The sequence below is a fragment of the Solenopsis invicta genome, chromosome 1 (assembly GCF_016802725.1).
Source record: "Solenopsis invicta isolate M01_SB chromosome 1, UNIL_Sinv_3.0, whole genome shotgun sequence".
In the NCBI taxonomy this organism is placed as follows: domain Eukaryota; kingdom Metazoa; phylum Arthropoda; class Insecta; order Hymenoptera; family Formicidae; genus Solenopsis; species Solenopsis invicta.
Genome location: NC_052664.1, coordinates 14,915,054 through 14,929,505, shown reverse-complemented (window position 1 = coordinate 14,929,505; position 14,452 = coordinate 14,915,054). Strand labels below are relative to the sequence as shown.

Here is a 14,452-nt window from a genome sequence, read left to right as displayed (position 1 = left end):
ATTATTATTAATATTATTATAATTATTTAAATGTTAAAAAGTTATACTCTAAAATATTTTTATTTATTGTATTATTTAAAAATTTATAAGGTATACTTGAATATTATAATCATAATTAAAATGGATGTAGCTTCCATAAATTTGCATTTTTGAAAAATACTTGAGGCATATAATATACCTAAAGACTTTAACTGATGTAGAAAAATTGTTTAATTAATATAGTGGAACATACTTAAAAAATCAAATTGAATAAATTCTCTAATTGGCTATATTATATATCTAAACTGAAAGAATAATATTGCGCTATACTTTTTTCAATTCTAGAAAGTGAGTAAAAACATTATCACAATGTTGTATTTACTTATTTAAAATTGAAAAAAAGTTTATATACGCTTTATTATTTCTCTTACAATTAAAACAAGTAATAAACATAAAATAAGCAATTAAATAATAATAATAATAATTATAAATTTACTTATTTAACATATAAAATAAGTAAATTCGTAATAAATCATAAATTAATTAGTATAAAGTAACGCACAAAATTCCTTATCGTTGTGTGGTTAAATTAACTAGAAATCATGGATTTACTTTTTTCCAGATTTATGGTTAAATTTTTTAAAAAATAAGTAAAGTATACACATATACATTTGGATTCTACATAAAATTATCTTTAAAATGATATATGATATACTTTGAGCGTACATATACATGGAGTGTGCAGTGCCTTCATCTCGTATGGTCTAAAAGAGTGTCCAAGATATGTGTGAGAAAGATAGACATGGAATATCTAGACAGTCATCCTCTGTATGCATGTGTATACCAACATCGCAGATGACAATGCTTGTTATCGAAATATATCGTTTATATTAGCTGCTATATTCATTTTTAGAATAAATATAATCTTTTACATTCTTAGAGAATTGATATAATTTTAAAATAAATAGCATGATATTAAAATATCAAAGATACTGTGCTCATATTTTATTTTATGGTAATTGTGTGCAATTGATTTTTTATCATTTGTGATTAAGTATCAAGTTACAATATGCATGAAAATTTCATGTTCATGCATATTGTAAAATTAATAAAATTTAATTAATTTTATTAACATTACATTTTGCATATTTAAAATTAATGAAGTGAAATTTAGATTAGAGTTTTATTGTTGTATTTTATAAAATTGTGTTTCAACATCGTGTCTTTTATTAAAAAAATTTTAAATATTAATATATTTACTCGCGTTGTATGCACTTTTAGCATTTATAGTCTCTATTCTCTCTCTCTCTCTCTCTCTCTCTCTGTTTGTCTTCAATATTCGGACATATATTTATATCATTTTAGGAGCAAAAATTTTTAGGAATTTTAAGCAACGTGAACAATACAAACAAAACCTCAGATGTTGACATATGTTAACTGTGAGTACTATGACAGCTGCAATATTGCACATGCGCACAGAGGATGAATATTCCATGTATTTATATCTTTCTCTTTCACACACATCTTGGACACACTTTCATTCACATTATTTCTACTCCATTTATATATATGTTCTAAGAAGATACACCATGCTTATTTTGATTAATAATATTAAAAACTGTAAAAATAAAAATATAAAAGATATGACATTAAGCTTCTTTTTATTACATTTCACAGACAATTGATCGTAGTTCTAGCACAAATCGTTCAAATTCAGTCACAAATCGGATGGATCTTGTATTTTATGTTTGACATGTACTATTATCGTCATATGTTAGAAACATTTAACAGTTTTTGAAATACCCGTGAGAAGCCATATCAGACGACTAGCCATATTATCCGAATGTTTCCTATCAAAATCTAGATTTTGAAAAATTGTATAAGTGCATTTAAGTTAATGATTATATATATATATCTATAGTTTATTAAATACAATATTTTACAAGGTTCTAACTATAGTCTATTTAATGTGTATTGAATGATAGTATTCAAATGATGCTCGATAAATTACAAGCACGTTTGTTACACTACATATAAAAATAATTAAATTTTTCATAGCATTAGACATATTTGAGAACTTTTGTAAAATGTGTGAATAAAATCTCTTTTTGGTTTATAAAATAATAAATAATTATAAATTTTAATAAACATAAAGTACATTTTCGCTGGAAATGTAGAATAGACGTGTATTAAATTATACTGTTATTTATTAATAAAAATTCCAAAAAAGAGACAATGCAATTTACAAATTTACTTTATTGAATGCAAGTGCGCAAGTTTCTCCCCAAAAAAAATATATTTATTATATTCGATATGATATATGCAAGCATATTATCTATTTAATATGGCTGTAATAATAAATTAAATTTAAAAGATTTATTTAATACAGAAATTTATGTTTTAAAAAGAATATTAAGTAAATTTTTTTGTTATTATGAGCAGGATTATTTAAAAAATATTTAAATATCTCCACGTACATTTAGAGATGAGAAAAACTTGGAAATGAAATGATCGGAAAATTTCGCGACTGCGGCGTTAATATCTTTCACTTTTGCGAGCATGAATGAAGGAAATGGTAAAAATATCGGTGCCGTCCAATCGCGATTTTTCGCTGTCCCGTTTACTACGAGTTATTGCTTCCGATAGTGCATCGTCATTCAGGTTCATATTTTTGGCGCTCACGGATGTGCGATTAAAGCCCAGGGAAGCAGACAATAAGTAAGATTTCGGAGATCTATATTCTGGCCGGCCGGTTGCAAGAATCTCGTATAACTTGCATGACGTTAATGCATGGCAGCACAAAAAACTTGGATAAACTTCAAATTTGTGTAACAGTGCCTCGATACTGATTAGAGAATGTTGAAATAATGTAACACGCAATTGTGCGTTTTATTTTTGCGTGTAAAAAGATATTTACATGTTTTTTAAAATTGTAATTTGCTAAGCTATAAGCTATTGAAGTAAGGAAAATAATGAGAAATATAACGAGGAAAAAAATAATAATTGCTAAAAATATGTAATTAAGTGCTAAAATGTACCTTGAAAAAAGTTTGGAAGTGCTCAAAAGTAAAAATGCCTTATAACAATTGTCAGCTATTGTGTACTGATATATCAGCGGCACTAAAAACCGGTGGACCACTAAACGAATAATTCTATAAACAATTGTTAGAATTTGTCACCTTAACAGCAGAAATAATAAAGGTAACCATAATGTTCACAATAATTATAATATTCCTTTCTTCTCTATTTGTAAACTATTTATTATAAATTAAGATAGGTCTGTATTCGGTCACAACAACATCTTAATGCTGAAATAATGTTTTTTGTGTAAATTTTAAATACACTTTTTAATTCTTCCAGTTGTGTGCTGTTACTTTCAGTTTCATATATATTTTATCAACTCAAACTTTCAGGGTATACCGGCAAGTTAGAGATATACCGCGATGATCGTAGAAACTGAAAAGCTTTATACTTCTTCGATAATACTGTAAACTTTTTATTAACTTTTTATAATTTTCTATAAAATAAATTACTAATTAGGACTTTTCAGGATTCCTATTGTTGCGTATTGTAAAGATGACAACGTAAGGACTTGAAAATTTATAAGGTTGCCCTGTGTTCCGAAGAGTTAATATCAACTATTAAAAGGTTGCAGTAAATTTTTTCTTGATCATATTCTCTTTCTTTTCTCATCTTTTTCAAAAAATTATTAAATAATCGTCTGTTCTATTACATAAACAACTGCAATTATATCTTAAAAGTGCGATCTTCATAAAATGGAATCAATTTAACAGTTGCGTTCGTACCAGAAAGCGTATTTCGTTATTATTTTTTTATTTTACATGACTGGAGGTAGCAATATATAGCTATCACAAATCAGTAATATCACCTAGAATACGCTTGTACGAGTAACCAATCACCTACGCACGCTTACACCCCAATTCCACTATGCGTACCCTTTACAGCCTATGAGTGGATTTCATTGTAGATTTCAAAGCACGAGTTTACGGTGCTGCGGAATCAATAGATGCGGCAGCGCAACCCGGTGAAACCACCCCGTGTGCGTGTTGGTTTCTGAACTGTCAACAAACCAGTACGCAACGGGGACACGCAGTGATGGTGGAGCCAGAAAAATCCTACATGTGGCACGGTAAATAACGGAAACATTGTTTTATCTGTTTCTATACGCTTCAAATCTCTACAAACGCATCGAATGCACAATCTTCATATCCATTTATACGCTGTTGGCTTTCAACCTTTTTTTAAACTCGTTTCATCCATTTTCTCGTTGCGAGACGTTATCAAAACTGAGAAACCGTTAGTATATGTATAAATGAGTTCCTAAACTTTTCACAATTACACATTAACATTTATATAAAATTTTGAAATCACAATCAGGAATTAAAATGCTAACAAAAAATGATGATGATAAACAAAGCAGCTACTTTTGAATAATATAGCTGGATTAAAAATATAAGCGTGATAACAAGTCAGACAAAAGTAACTTGAATAAATCAATATATCAATAAGTAATTTTCAATAGATATCATTTTGTAATTAGTTAAGTAAAATAAATAGTAAGAGGCATCTTTTTTGCGTTTTTTATCACTTTTACGGTTCATTATAAATTTAATTCTTTACATTTTATTTTAATCTTTCTTCAAATTCTCGATTTACAAAAATTATACATTAGTTTTATTTGATTTCTTCCTCAAACAAATATTTATTGGATTGATATCAATATTTAATCACATCTTTTAATCTTTTGACTAATCTTATCACTTCGAATTCAATCTATTCTCAGAAAGATAACGAAGAATCAATTATGCATTTCTTTTCATCCTTGACATCTCAACATTTTATTATTCGGATTCTGTAAATTAATATTTTATTATACTTTTTTTTAAATTTTATATTGATCTGTGAATTCACTTTTAATGTAACCTTCGATATAGTTTTGACACAACTGTGTGTTTATTTACTTTTACTTATTTTACAATATTCTTTTTTGAAGTTATTTATTAATATCATTTATCTATGTTATTTAAATATAATTTGTTAATAATATATATTGAAACGGTTGAGATAGACTAATTGTAAATAAGTCTGAACGTATCGTCAGTTTAACTTAATGTTTAAATATATTTAATGAAATTAATTTGTTTTTTTAAACTACGTCCTATTTTGTTCGTTTCTTGGTCTATTACATCTTTTATTACTTTGCCAACGAGCTTATTGTTGTTATTTGTTATTTAATATTTATTATTTGAATACGCAAATGTAGATTGTATGGGTAAAAAGTTACTTTTAGTAACACATTTATAGTAAAAGACTAATCGTTTTTTGTTGTAGCTTATATGTATGTATTAAAATGTATTATTAATGTAAAAAATAATCCTTCTGTGCTTCAATTTAAATATTTTTATTATACATTTAAAAAACAACTAAGATTTAAATATTTAAATTAAAAAAAAAATTCTTAAGAAAAATATTTTTCTAAATAATGTGACTAAACTACTTATTTAAGAAAAGTATAGAAACGATTATGTTTATTTTATATTTCATGAATATTTTTATTAATGATATCTTAAAGCTTTTAAATATTTTTATCCTTATATGGAAATATTATTTAAAAAGAAAATAACTCATTGTTTAATAATTTTAGAGTGCTATACGTCATCGTTCATTTCGATTTTATTATGTTGCTAAAGTAATGCATAAAAACTACTATAAAAATGATTCAATTTAATGATACGACGTTTGTGGTTTGGAAAGCATTTAGAACAATGCATAAATAAAAGCATAATTGAAAAGAGCTCTGTGATTAACAACTTTGATCAATGATTCATACGGCTGCTATGTAATTTGTAAAATTTTCCTGAGGTACCGATTGCAATTATTTTACGCAATTGCGGTGCCATTATCGTTCATTATCATCATTTCGAAGCGTTGACAATCTGTAATCACGACAAGCGGAACAAAAGAGTCCGCATTTTAATTACACATTGCAACCGACGATTACAGTTATAAATTGTGTTGCTTCTAAAGAATATTCAACGTTATTTATTTCTTTTATTTTGTAAACCATTAAATGTAGACATGTGTCACATAAAATGTGGATTTACGTCATTTATGTGTTAGCATTACTTTATCTATAGATTTACATTTTACATATAACACTAATAATTGTTTTAAACGTAATCATCCTTATTTTCATTAATACCTTCATTAACATCTTTTTTTGTAAAAAGTTTTAAATTGACTTTTTGCTAAAATCAAAAGATTACAAGACAAAATTTTACATTGCGTATTAATGCAAACATATACATATACACACAAATAATTTCACCTGAATCTATATATAATATGTTATTTGCGAGTACTATGCCTACAGCAATTATTGTAATTATAGAGAAGAAGGTACTATTATAGACCGTGTAGGTATTACAAGCACCCTTGTTATCTCCGTTATTAGGTGACAAATTGCTAGTAATTACTGATGAAATCATTTGTTCAGTAGCCTGCCGTTATATAATGACGCTTTTAACCATTTAGTAAAACTTAATCTCTTTTGTAATGTTTTTTATTTAACTAGCATTAAAACCTACTCTCTTTCTCTCTCTCTCTCTCTCTCTCGACTCTTAGTTTACTAAGTTTACTATTTAAAAAGTTATATAATATATACACACACATTTGTATATGTATAATATACAGGGTGATTATTAATGGTTGTACCCATTTTTTATTATAGAAGCGTGATTTACTGACGGATACGTATTTCTAACATTATATTATTATATTACAAATGCGTCGAGAAATCATGCTCCTATGGTAAAAAGTGGGTACAACCATTAATAATTACCCTGTATATACATGCTCAAAATAAAGAAATATTTGAGAAACATGCATATTTGTATGTGTATCACGTTGATTTATTACTTTGTATACCAAAATCGATCTTTTTTTTGTTATTACAATACAAAAGAAACAGTTTTACGTCACATTATCATTACATCACAATTATTACAACTACTAATAACAAAAATTTAATATCTTGTTCAACATTTTTGTCGCCTTAAAGTAAAATAAAATTAGAACGTATTATAGATTTCGTGAGAAATGTAGATTTATGTACATATTTGTAAACTAATATATTTTTGACATAAATCTTTAAATTTATCACGCAATATATAGCATTTTTCAATTTTACTTTACTTTATTTTATTTTAAAGCGACAAAAATATTGAACAAAATATTAAATTTTTATTATTAGTATTTGTCCGACAATCTCACAAAATTGTGATGTGATGAAACGGTTTCTTTCGTGCCGTAATAAAACGAAAGATAGATTTTTGTATATAAAGTGATAGATCAACGATACACACATACGTATATGCTTGTTTTTCGACAAAGTGTTTCTTTATATATTTCGAATCCAATCATTCAAATGCAATGAAAAGAAAAAAAACTTGTCTCTCGTGTGCGCAAACGCATTTCATTTAGAGTTATGGTGGTACAATCGTCACCCATTCTCGAATTTATCGCGTTCCCAGATAGGCAGGTGGGTGGTCATCGGCGTGAAATAGGCTCTTGAAAGACGACTGTTGAAAAGACGTCTTTTTTCGCGTTTCAGTAAGAAAGAGAAGTATGAACATTCGAGGAACCGATACGTTCGACGAGACCATTGGTTCTATGCCTGCGAGGTGGAAGAATAAATGACCGTCGCTTAAATTACCGTGTGAGTTTGGATTTCACTTTTGAACGACTCGCATTTTTCTCCCAGCATTTTCGATAGTGAGCTCTTTCTCAATTGGCCACAAACATCTCTTGCGAAATTATACATAAATATTTAAAAACTATATAAATAATAAAATTCCCTCCAATATCGAAGATGTAACAAAATAGAATTAAATTCTATTTGAGAAGAAATGTAGATTTTGTGTTCTTATTCACTTTCTTTCCATGTAGATTTTTAAATAGTTTAAACAATTTTAGTTTTCAAGTTAATTTAATGTGATTAGATTGAATTCTAAATAAATTATCTCAAGATAAATGGAGAAATATTTTTATATACTATAATATTGATGCAGTTAAAACTATATAATTTTAGAAGCTCAGAAAAAGTGGATTGCATGGTAAAATGAGGCAAATGCATTGCAAAGTCTACGAAATCATGAAGACGGATAGTCGCGTAGCTCGTACATCATCATCGCTGTCACCACGATAATCCTAACCGTCAAATGATGGACGAGATTTCGCCAATAATTGTTGTCGGTCGATCATTTCTTACTGCATAATCCTGCGCATTCAACATTATTTGCGTATCTTGAATATGGATGATCGTCTGTTGAATATTAACACGACGTGCGACTGCTGCAACGACAATCAACTTTCAATTTTTATAGTATTGCAACCGTCTGAAATCCCGAATTCTGCGCGCTTACGTCTGACTATTTTCAGATATATGCTACTTAAAAGAACGTAATACTTCATTGTTTCACATGACATAACATGTGTGTGGAAATTTGCTAGTTTTGTAAATATTTATTTCTTCAATAATTCAAAATTTATAAGTATAAACGACATTTATGCAATATTTATTGAATATTTATAATAAACTGAATAAACAATGTCTTGTGCATACGTACGAGAATATTACAACTCATCAAAGAGTGACTTAAATAGCTTTTATTAAATAATGCACGTAAATCTCGTTTAAAATTTTCGAGAAAGCACAAATTTTATTATCTTGGCACGCTAAGAGGCTTCTTTTGTTTCAATTCACAAAGAAAATTCTTAATCGAATAGTATTTCTCATTAAGCATAGTCTTCGCAAGGTTGTATCACCGTAATTGAAACTGTTCAAACTGCAGTTAACTATCGTACATTTGAATAATATTCTTACTTGTTTTCCATTTTACTTATATTTGTTTGAAAAAAAAATTATTATAACTATTAAAAATGATTATAACTGTTAAAAATATTGTGCAATTAATTTGATAATAAAACACAGTTGTAAATTTGCCATATATATAAAAACGATAATATGTAAAATGCGGTTTTCTTAGATTACGGAACGAGCGCTAGTTTTATGCAACAATAACATGCCATACTATAATAATAAAGTTTTCTTTCTATCGCGTGATTATTTATCATTACTTAAAAATAAGTTAATACAACGAAGAAAAAATTAAAATATTATCAATTCAGTACGTATTTCAGTACTAAATGAAGAATTTTTTGTTTTAAAGTTTGATTTTATCTAATATTAGAAAGAATTTGTATTAAGTTGGGTATACACTTAGCGAACGAACTTTGAACAAACAGCGAATTGGAACGTTCGTTGTTATTATGTAGTAGGTATATACGCTAAAGCTAATGCGAATAGAATGTTCGATTCGCGTTCAGCTCGATTCGCTCATGAGGCAGTACATCAAAGAGAATTCGTGCGCGATATAGACGCTTATAAGTGTGTTCGCAGCTTTTCGTTTGGTGTCCGTTCGCTAAGTGCGTACACAGCTTTAGACAAATGGAATTTAAGTTAATCATATTTTCACATTTAACAATAAAAACGTTAATAAAATAACAGACCAAGTTAACGAAAAAAAGATAATTGGAATAGAAGATAGTTTATTAATAATTTTAATTTTAATTAGTTTGGAAACTCTTAATGGTCTTTTATTTTATTTTAAGTTGTCAACATTTAGGTTACAAATATAATGACATTTTATTTGTAATATTTATGAAATGAATGCCAACACAGAAAGAATTTTTTTGTTACATTTTACCGTAAAATTTGTTATAAATTTTATTATATATGACAAGTTTGAAACAACTTGGCAACTTAAATATTGTGAGTAACAATAAGAATTTTTGAAATACGCAAAAGACATTTTAAACTGCTTAATAAAAATTACGCAACACTATACAATGTTGTAAGGCACAATTTTTCAACAGTTTGTCTGCATAATCATGTAAAGACAAATTTCGTGTATAAATGTATCATTATGTAAGAAAATTTTGTTCTCGACACTAAAATTATAAGAAAATTTATATATATCATCTTTCGAAAAATATATAGTTACCCTAGTAAAATCTAGGATTTTTTGAGCATGAGTCTCCTATCTTACATGCCATTTTCTTATTGATATATTGATACATTATATGTATACTGTCTATTTATGATATAAACAGCGTGCCGATTAATTTACCATGTTGATAAAATTATTAATATAAAATACTAAATCAGATTGGCATTATCATGCTGCATTGTAAAATTTATATAACATAATGTATATACATGTATGTTATCACTTACTTTGCATTTATTTTATATATTTAAAATTAAAATCATAAACTATTCAATATATTTTAAAATCATTGAAATTTGATTATACACAGTTTAGTAAATAATCATACATATTTTATGTTTTACTGTATTAAAATATAAAATACATGTAGTAGATATTAATAAAGCAGAGAAAATCATATAAATAATTATATAATTATATAATAAAATACTGTATTTTTTAAACAAAATTAATTTTCTAAATATATTTTTGTGGTAACCCATATTACCTCTGTACCTTTACGATCCATTATGCAGTGTCGTCACATTTTTATAAATAATATTTTTAATTATAAATAATTCATAATTTTGAGAATTAATTAAATATCTTTGATAAATGTAATCGTCAAATTTTCAATTTAAAATATTGATTATTAACCAAGTTATTGTACAAAATGTAAATGAGGGGGAGGGGGAGACGGTTGTAATATTACCTTCTCTACCAAAAAAGATGTTATTAAATAATAAATAAATAATAATAGAAACTTTTAACGCCGTTTTGCATATCTTTTTACTTCTATAATATCTGTGAACTTTAAAGTGTAAAGATATTTGTATAAATACAGTTTAGGCTTACGAATAGCAATTCACCAAAAACCACTATACATGTAAGCAGCAGTCCTAATTCGCATTGCGAGCGACGAACGAGCACGTTAGCATACAAATGCACGCATACATACAGTCACCTACGACCGTGCAAGTGTAATTGCAAGCTACTAATTTCTCATTGCAAAGCAATCCGCGGTTGGTCGGTTTGGCTTTGCCTTGTGCAATCAACAACTCTGTAACCTTTACCCATTAGAGATCCAAACTTCGCTGATGCGATAATAATCTATTTCACTTATAATTTTAGTTATAATTAATAACTTATAATTATGCGCGATTTTGTCTAATTTTCGAGAAAAATTCCTCTTTATTATTATAGTTTAAATATCATACTAACAATTTTGTTTTACTAAATGTAACTTTTATAACGCAATTTTTCAATTTTTTTCTATATTTTCTCGATAAATATATACAACTAAAAAATTTATAAATTTATTGGGAAAATTGAAGGTAAGTTTATAACTGATATTTTATATGCAAAGAATATTGATTGATTCTGATGTTATTACAGTGTATAATTTGTTATTACGTTCACTTCGAGATTTTAATATTATTTGATATTATTTTAAAATTCCACTCAATCATGGTATAGTAGTATGTGTATCACCAGCTTATAAAAGAGAATTATTGACAGAATTAATTAAAATAATTGTACAGTGAAATGAACGTGATAACGTCATATTTTTCTCTAATAAGCTTAATAGTTTTTAAATAAATATAGAATTAATAATTTTTTAATATTTTTTATAAAATCCGACAGAAGTATTGATTGGCCAAAATAAAATTTACATTACAAATAATTATTAAATTTATTAAAAAATATTAAAATAAAATTAAAATAAGAAAAATAAAAGCTAAAAATACGATTTTACTTCTAAAAATTTTAATGCTTAAATTACCACTTACTATATAGATTTTTTTCCTATTTTAGAAGGTAAATTATTTTTTTATTACTATTTCATTAAAAAATATTTTGTTTTTAAAATAGTTAAATATGTTTCTTTCTAAAATTTGTACTTTGTTACTTATGTCCCTGCCTCAGGATCAGTTGTAACAATGACTAGAATATTTTAAAATAAATAACTTAAAAAGATAGTTAAATAAAAAAAGGAGTTTGTTATTAATAAAATTGCTATACCAATCTATAAACTTACAACTATAGTAATAATTATTTGTTAAAAAAAATTTTTGGTTAGTGTAAATACAATAACATCAAATTTTAGAACATAAATAAAGTATCTCTTCTTCTAATTAACACAAAATAAAAACTAACTGTTAACATTATTACGCAAACATTTAAATAAAGAAGTAATTGTAGTAGTATCATCCGACTTCTAGTGCATAACTGAGGTAGAGAAAAAGCAATCAAAAAAATCAACATGCAAGTTTATGTTTGACTTTGTTCATTTGCTTTAGATATAGTGTTACATTCGTCTCGTGTGGCTTTGTTCTTGCAGGTCTATTCTGACTATTAACTATTAGCGATAGATTCGTTATCATTAAAATATTGTTGCATAACCTTTTTACTATATATCTGCACAACATTATAACAATAACAAAACTGTCAGTAAGAGTTACAGAATAAGTCTACTGATACATCCTACATTAATTTTTCACTGCTATAATTATTTTGAATAATACTACATTTATTTTAGAGAAGTATCAGTGATTCTCTACAGAGTATATAAAAAAGCAAAGTAGTGTTATTTTTCTTATCTAACATCGGTATCGACACAGAACATTTTTTCTTCAACAACTTAAAAGACAGAACGTACTTGTTCGATGGTAAAGATTTCAATGAAAGAAGATGTAGTTTATCGAGAGGCTTTTGTCTTGGGTGGATTGTGATTAAAAGTGTCCCACTTTTCAAAAACCATGTTTTCCATTGTACTACAATCTTAAGAACTTGCAGATCAATCAGAACCGAAGACATTATCCACGAACACCGCATCATCTACTCGCTTCTATTGTCCATGTCATTTTGTCGAGTATCTGTTAATAAGTTTAAAGGCATTTTTGTGTAGAACTTTCATTACAAAATAAGATTAAAATAATCTAGGGTTTTTCAATAACAAAAAGAGACTTGAAATAAATTATAACAATTTAATTAAAACTAAAAGTTCATTAAAAAACCGTCAATACATTTTACTGTAGGATAATAGAGTAAAATAAGAAAGCACGTAACACGCATAATAAGAAATAAAGCAATAAATATTGTAGCAAAAATAATTTGTATAAATTTAAAATACTGTAAAGTTAAAATTGCAATTTGCTTCCAATAAATTGTGATTAGTAAATTATACAATTATTAATCAAATGTTTTGTATAAATTGACAAATATTGTAACGTCACAATTACAATTTCGTGTTTAATAAATTGTTATTAGTTAATATTGTATAATTATTAATAAAATAAGTTTTATGTCTTTTTTTAAATAAGTATTTTAATTAATATGTTATATTATACTTTGGTATTATTTATTACTCTGTAATTTTGATAAAGACTGTTTAATATGCCATTCATATTATTACTATTTAGATAAAAATTAATTCTAAAATGATAATTAGAATAGTTTATTGATAACGGACGGTACGGTAAGATCAGGTACCATTTTTTTCCATTTTATTGCATCGATAAAAAATTTATTCGTAAGCTATGGTTAAAATTTAAGGAATTCTAGTGAAATGCGGCACACGCGCAGTTGCCAATTAAAAAATTCAGTTAAATGAATGCTTAACGAGTTTCGTAAAGTAACCGGCTGAGTGAGCGAATACTCATTTCGTTAAAAGCAATTTAAAAAGCTTATACTTTTCAGATAATTTTATCATTTTTTGTTAGAACATTTGTTGAAATTGATAATTAATACTAAACGAGTACAAAATGAGTTTCCCAAAATCCTCACAATTAATTATTGTGAATTTTTGCGTAAAGTACAAATAAATTTATAATATTAGTTATTTATACGCAATAATTTTCTTAAGCTATTTCTTTTACTTGGAAAAGAAAGCTAAAGTAACTAAGTAGCGAAGTTAAGTTGCAATACTTGAACATATCTTCTTTCCTTTGATTTATGAAAAGTATTATTAGAGATAGATTGTACTTATAATAAATGTACTGCTACAAAAACTATATATTTTATCATTTCATTATCATGACTTTAATTTCTAAAAAGCTACTAATGCGAAAACGTGAATTTAAACGTGGGCTTGTTACAATAGTGTTAAATTTACAATACAACTTCAACAATGATTGCATTCACAATAATGATTCATTGACAAACATTTCTTCTAAAACTAGAGTATTAGAATCAGCGAGAACATCTTATGGTTAAATGTAATAGGAAAATAGATCTTTTGTAGTCACAAAACATAAATAAAAAAATCGTAGGTTCTTTACAGGCTCGAACAAAATAAATCAATAAGTGTTGTGTCGTGCCAATACGAGCCAAACACAGTTATTCGTATGCGCAATAAATATAAATATAAATATAAAAAAATATATATATATATATAATTAAAA

General features: G+C 26.5%; 2 protein-coding genes across 5 annotated transcripts in view; one reads left to right on the top strand and one right to left on the bottom strand.

Moving 5' to 3' along the window:
• Positions 1–14,452, top strand: part of LOC105194317 — a 302,455-nt gene that overhangs the window by 24,352 nt on the left and 263,651 nt on the right. The window contains exon 1 of one of the 3 annotated variants that reach the window (XM_039453576.1): positions 2,391–4,129. The exons of the other annotated variants lie outside the window; for them this stretch is intronic. The gene's annotated coding sequence lies outside the window, so the exon portion shown is untranslated. Of the gene's footprint in view, positions 1–2,390; positions 4,130–14,452 lie in introns of those variants that run through there. 3 annotated transcript variants of the gene reach the window in all.
• The window catches only part of LOC105194318, a 294,708-nt gene continuing 292,430 nt past the window's right edge, over positions 12,175–14,452 (bottom strand). For both annotated transcript variants that reach the window (XR_005575573.1, XR_003268387.2), the window contains one exon: positions 12,175–12,925. The gene's annotated coding sequence lies outside the window, so the exon portion shown is untranslated. The remainder of the gene's footprint in view (positions 12,926–14,452) is intronic.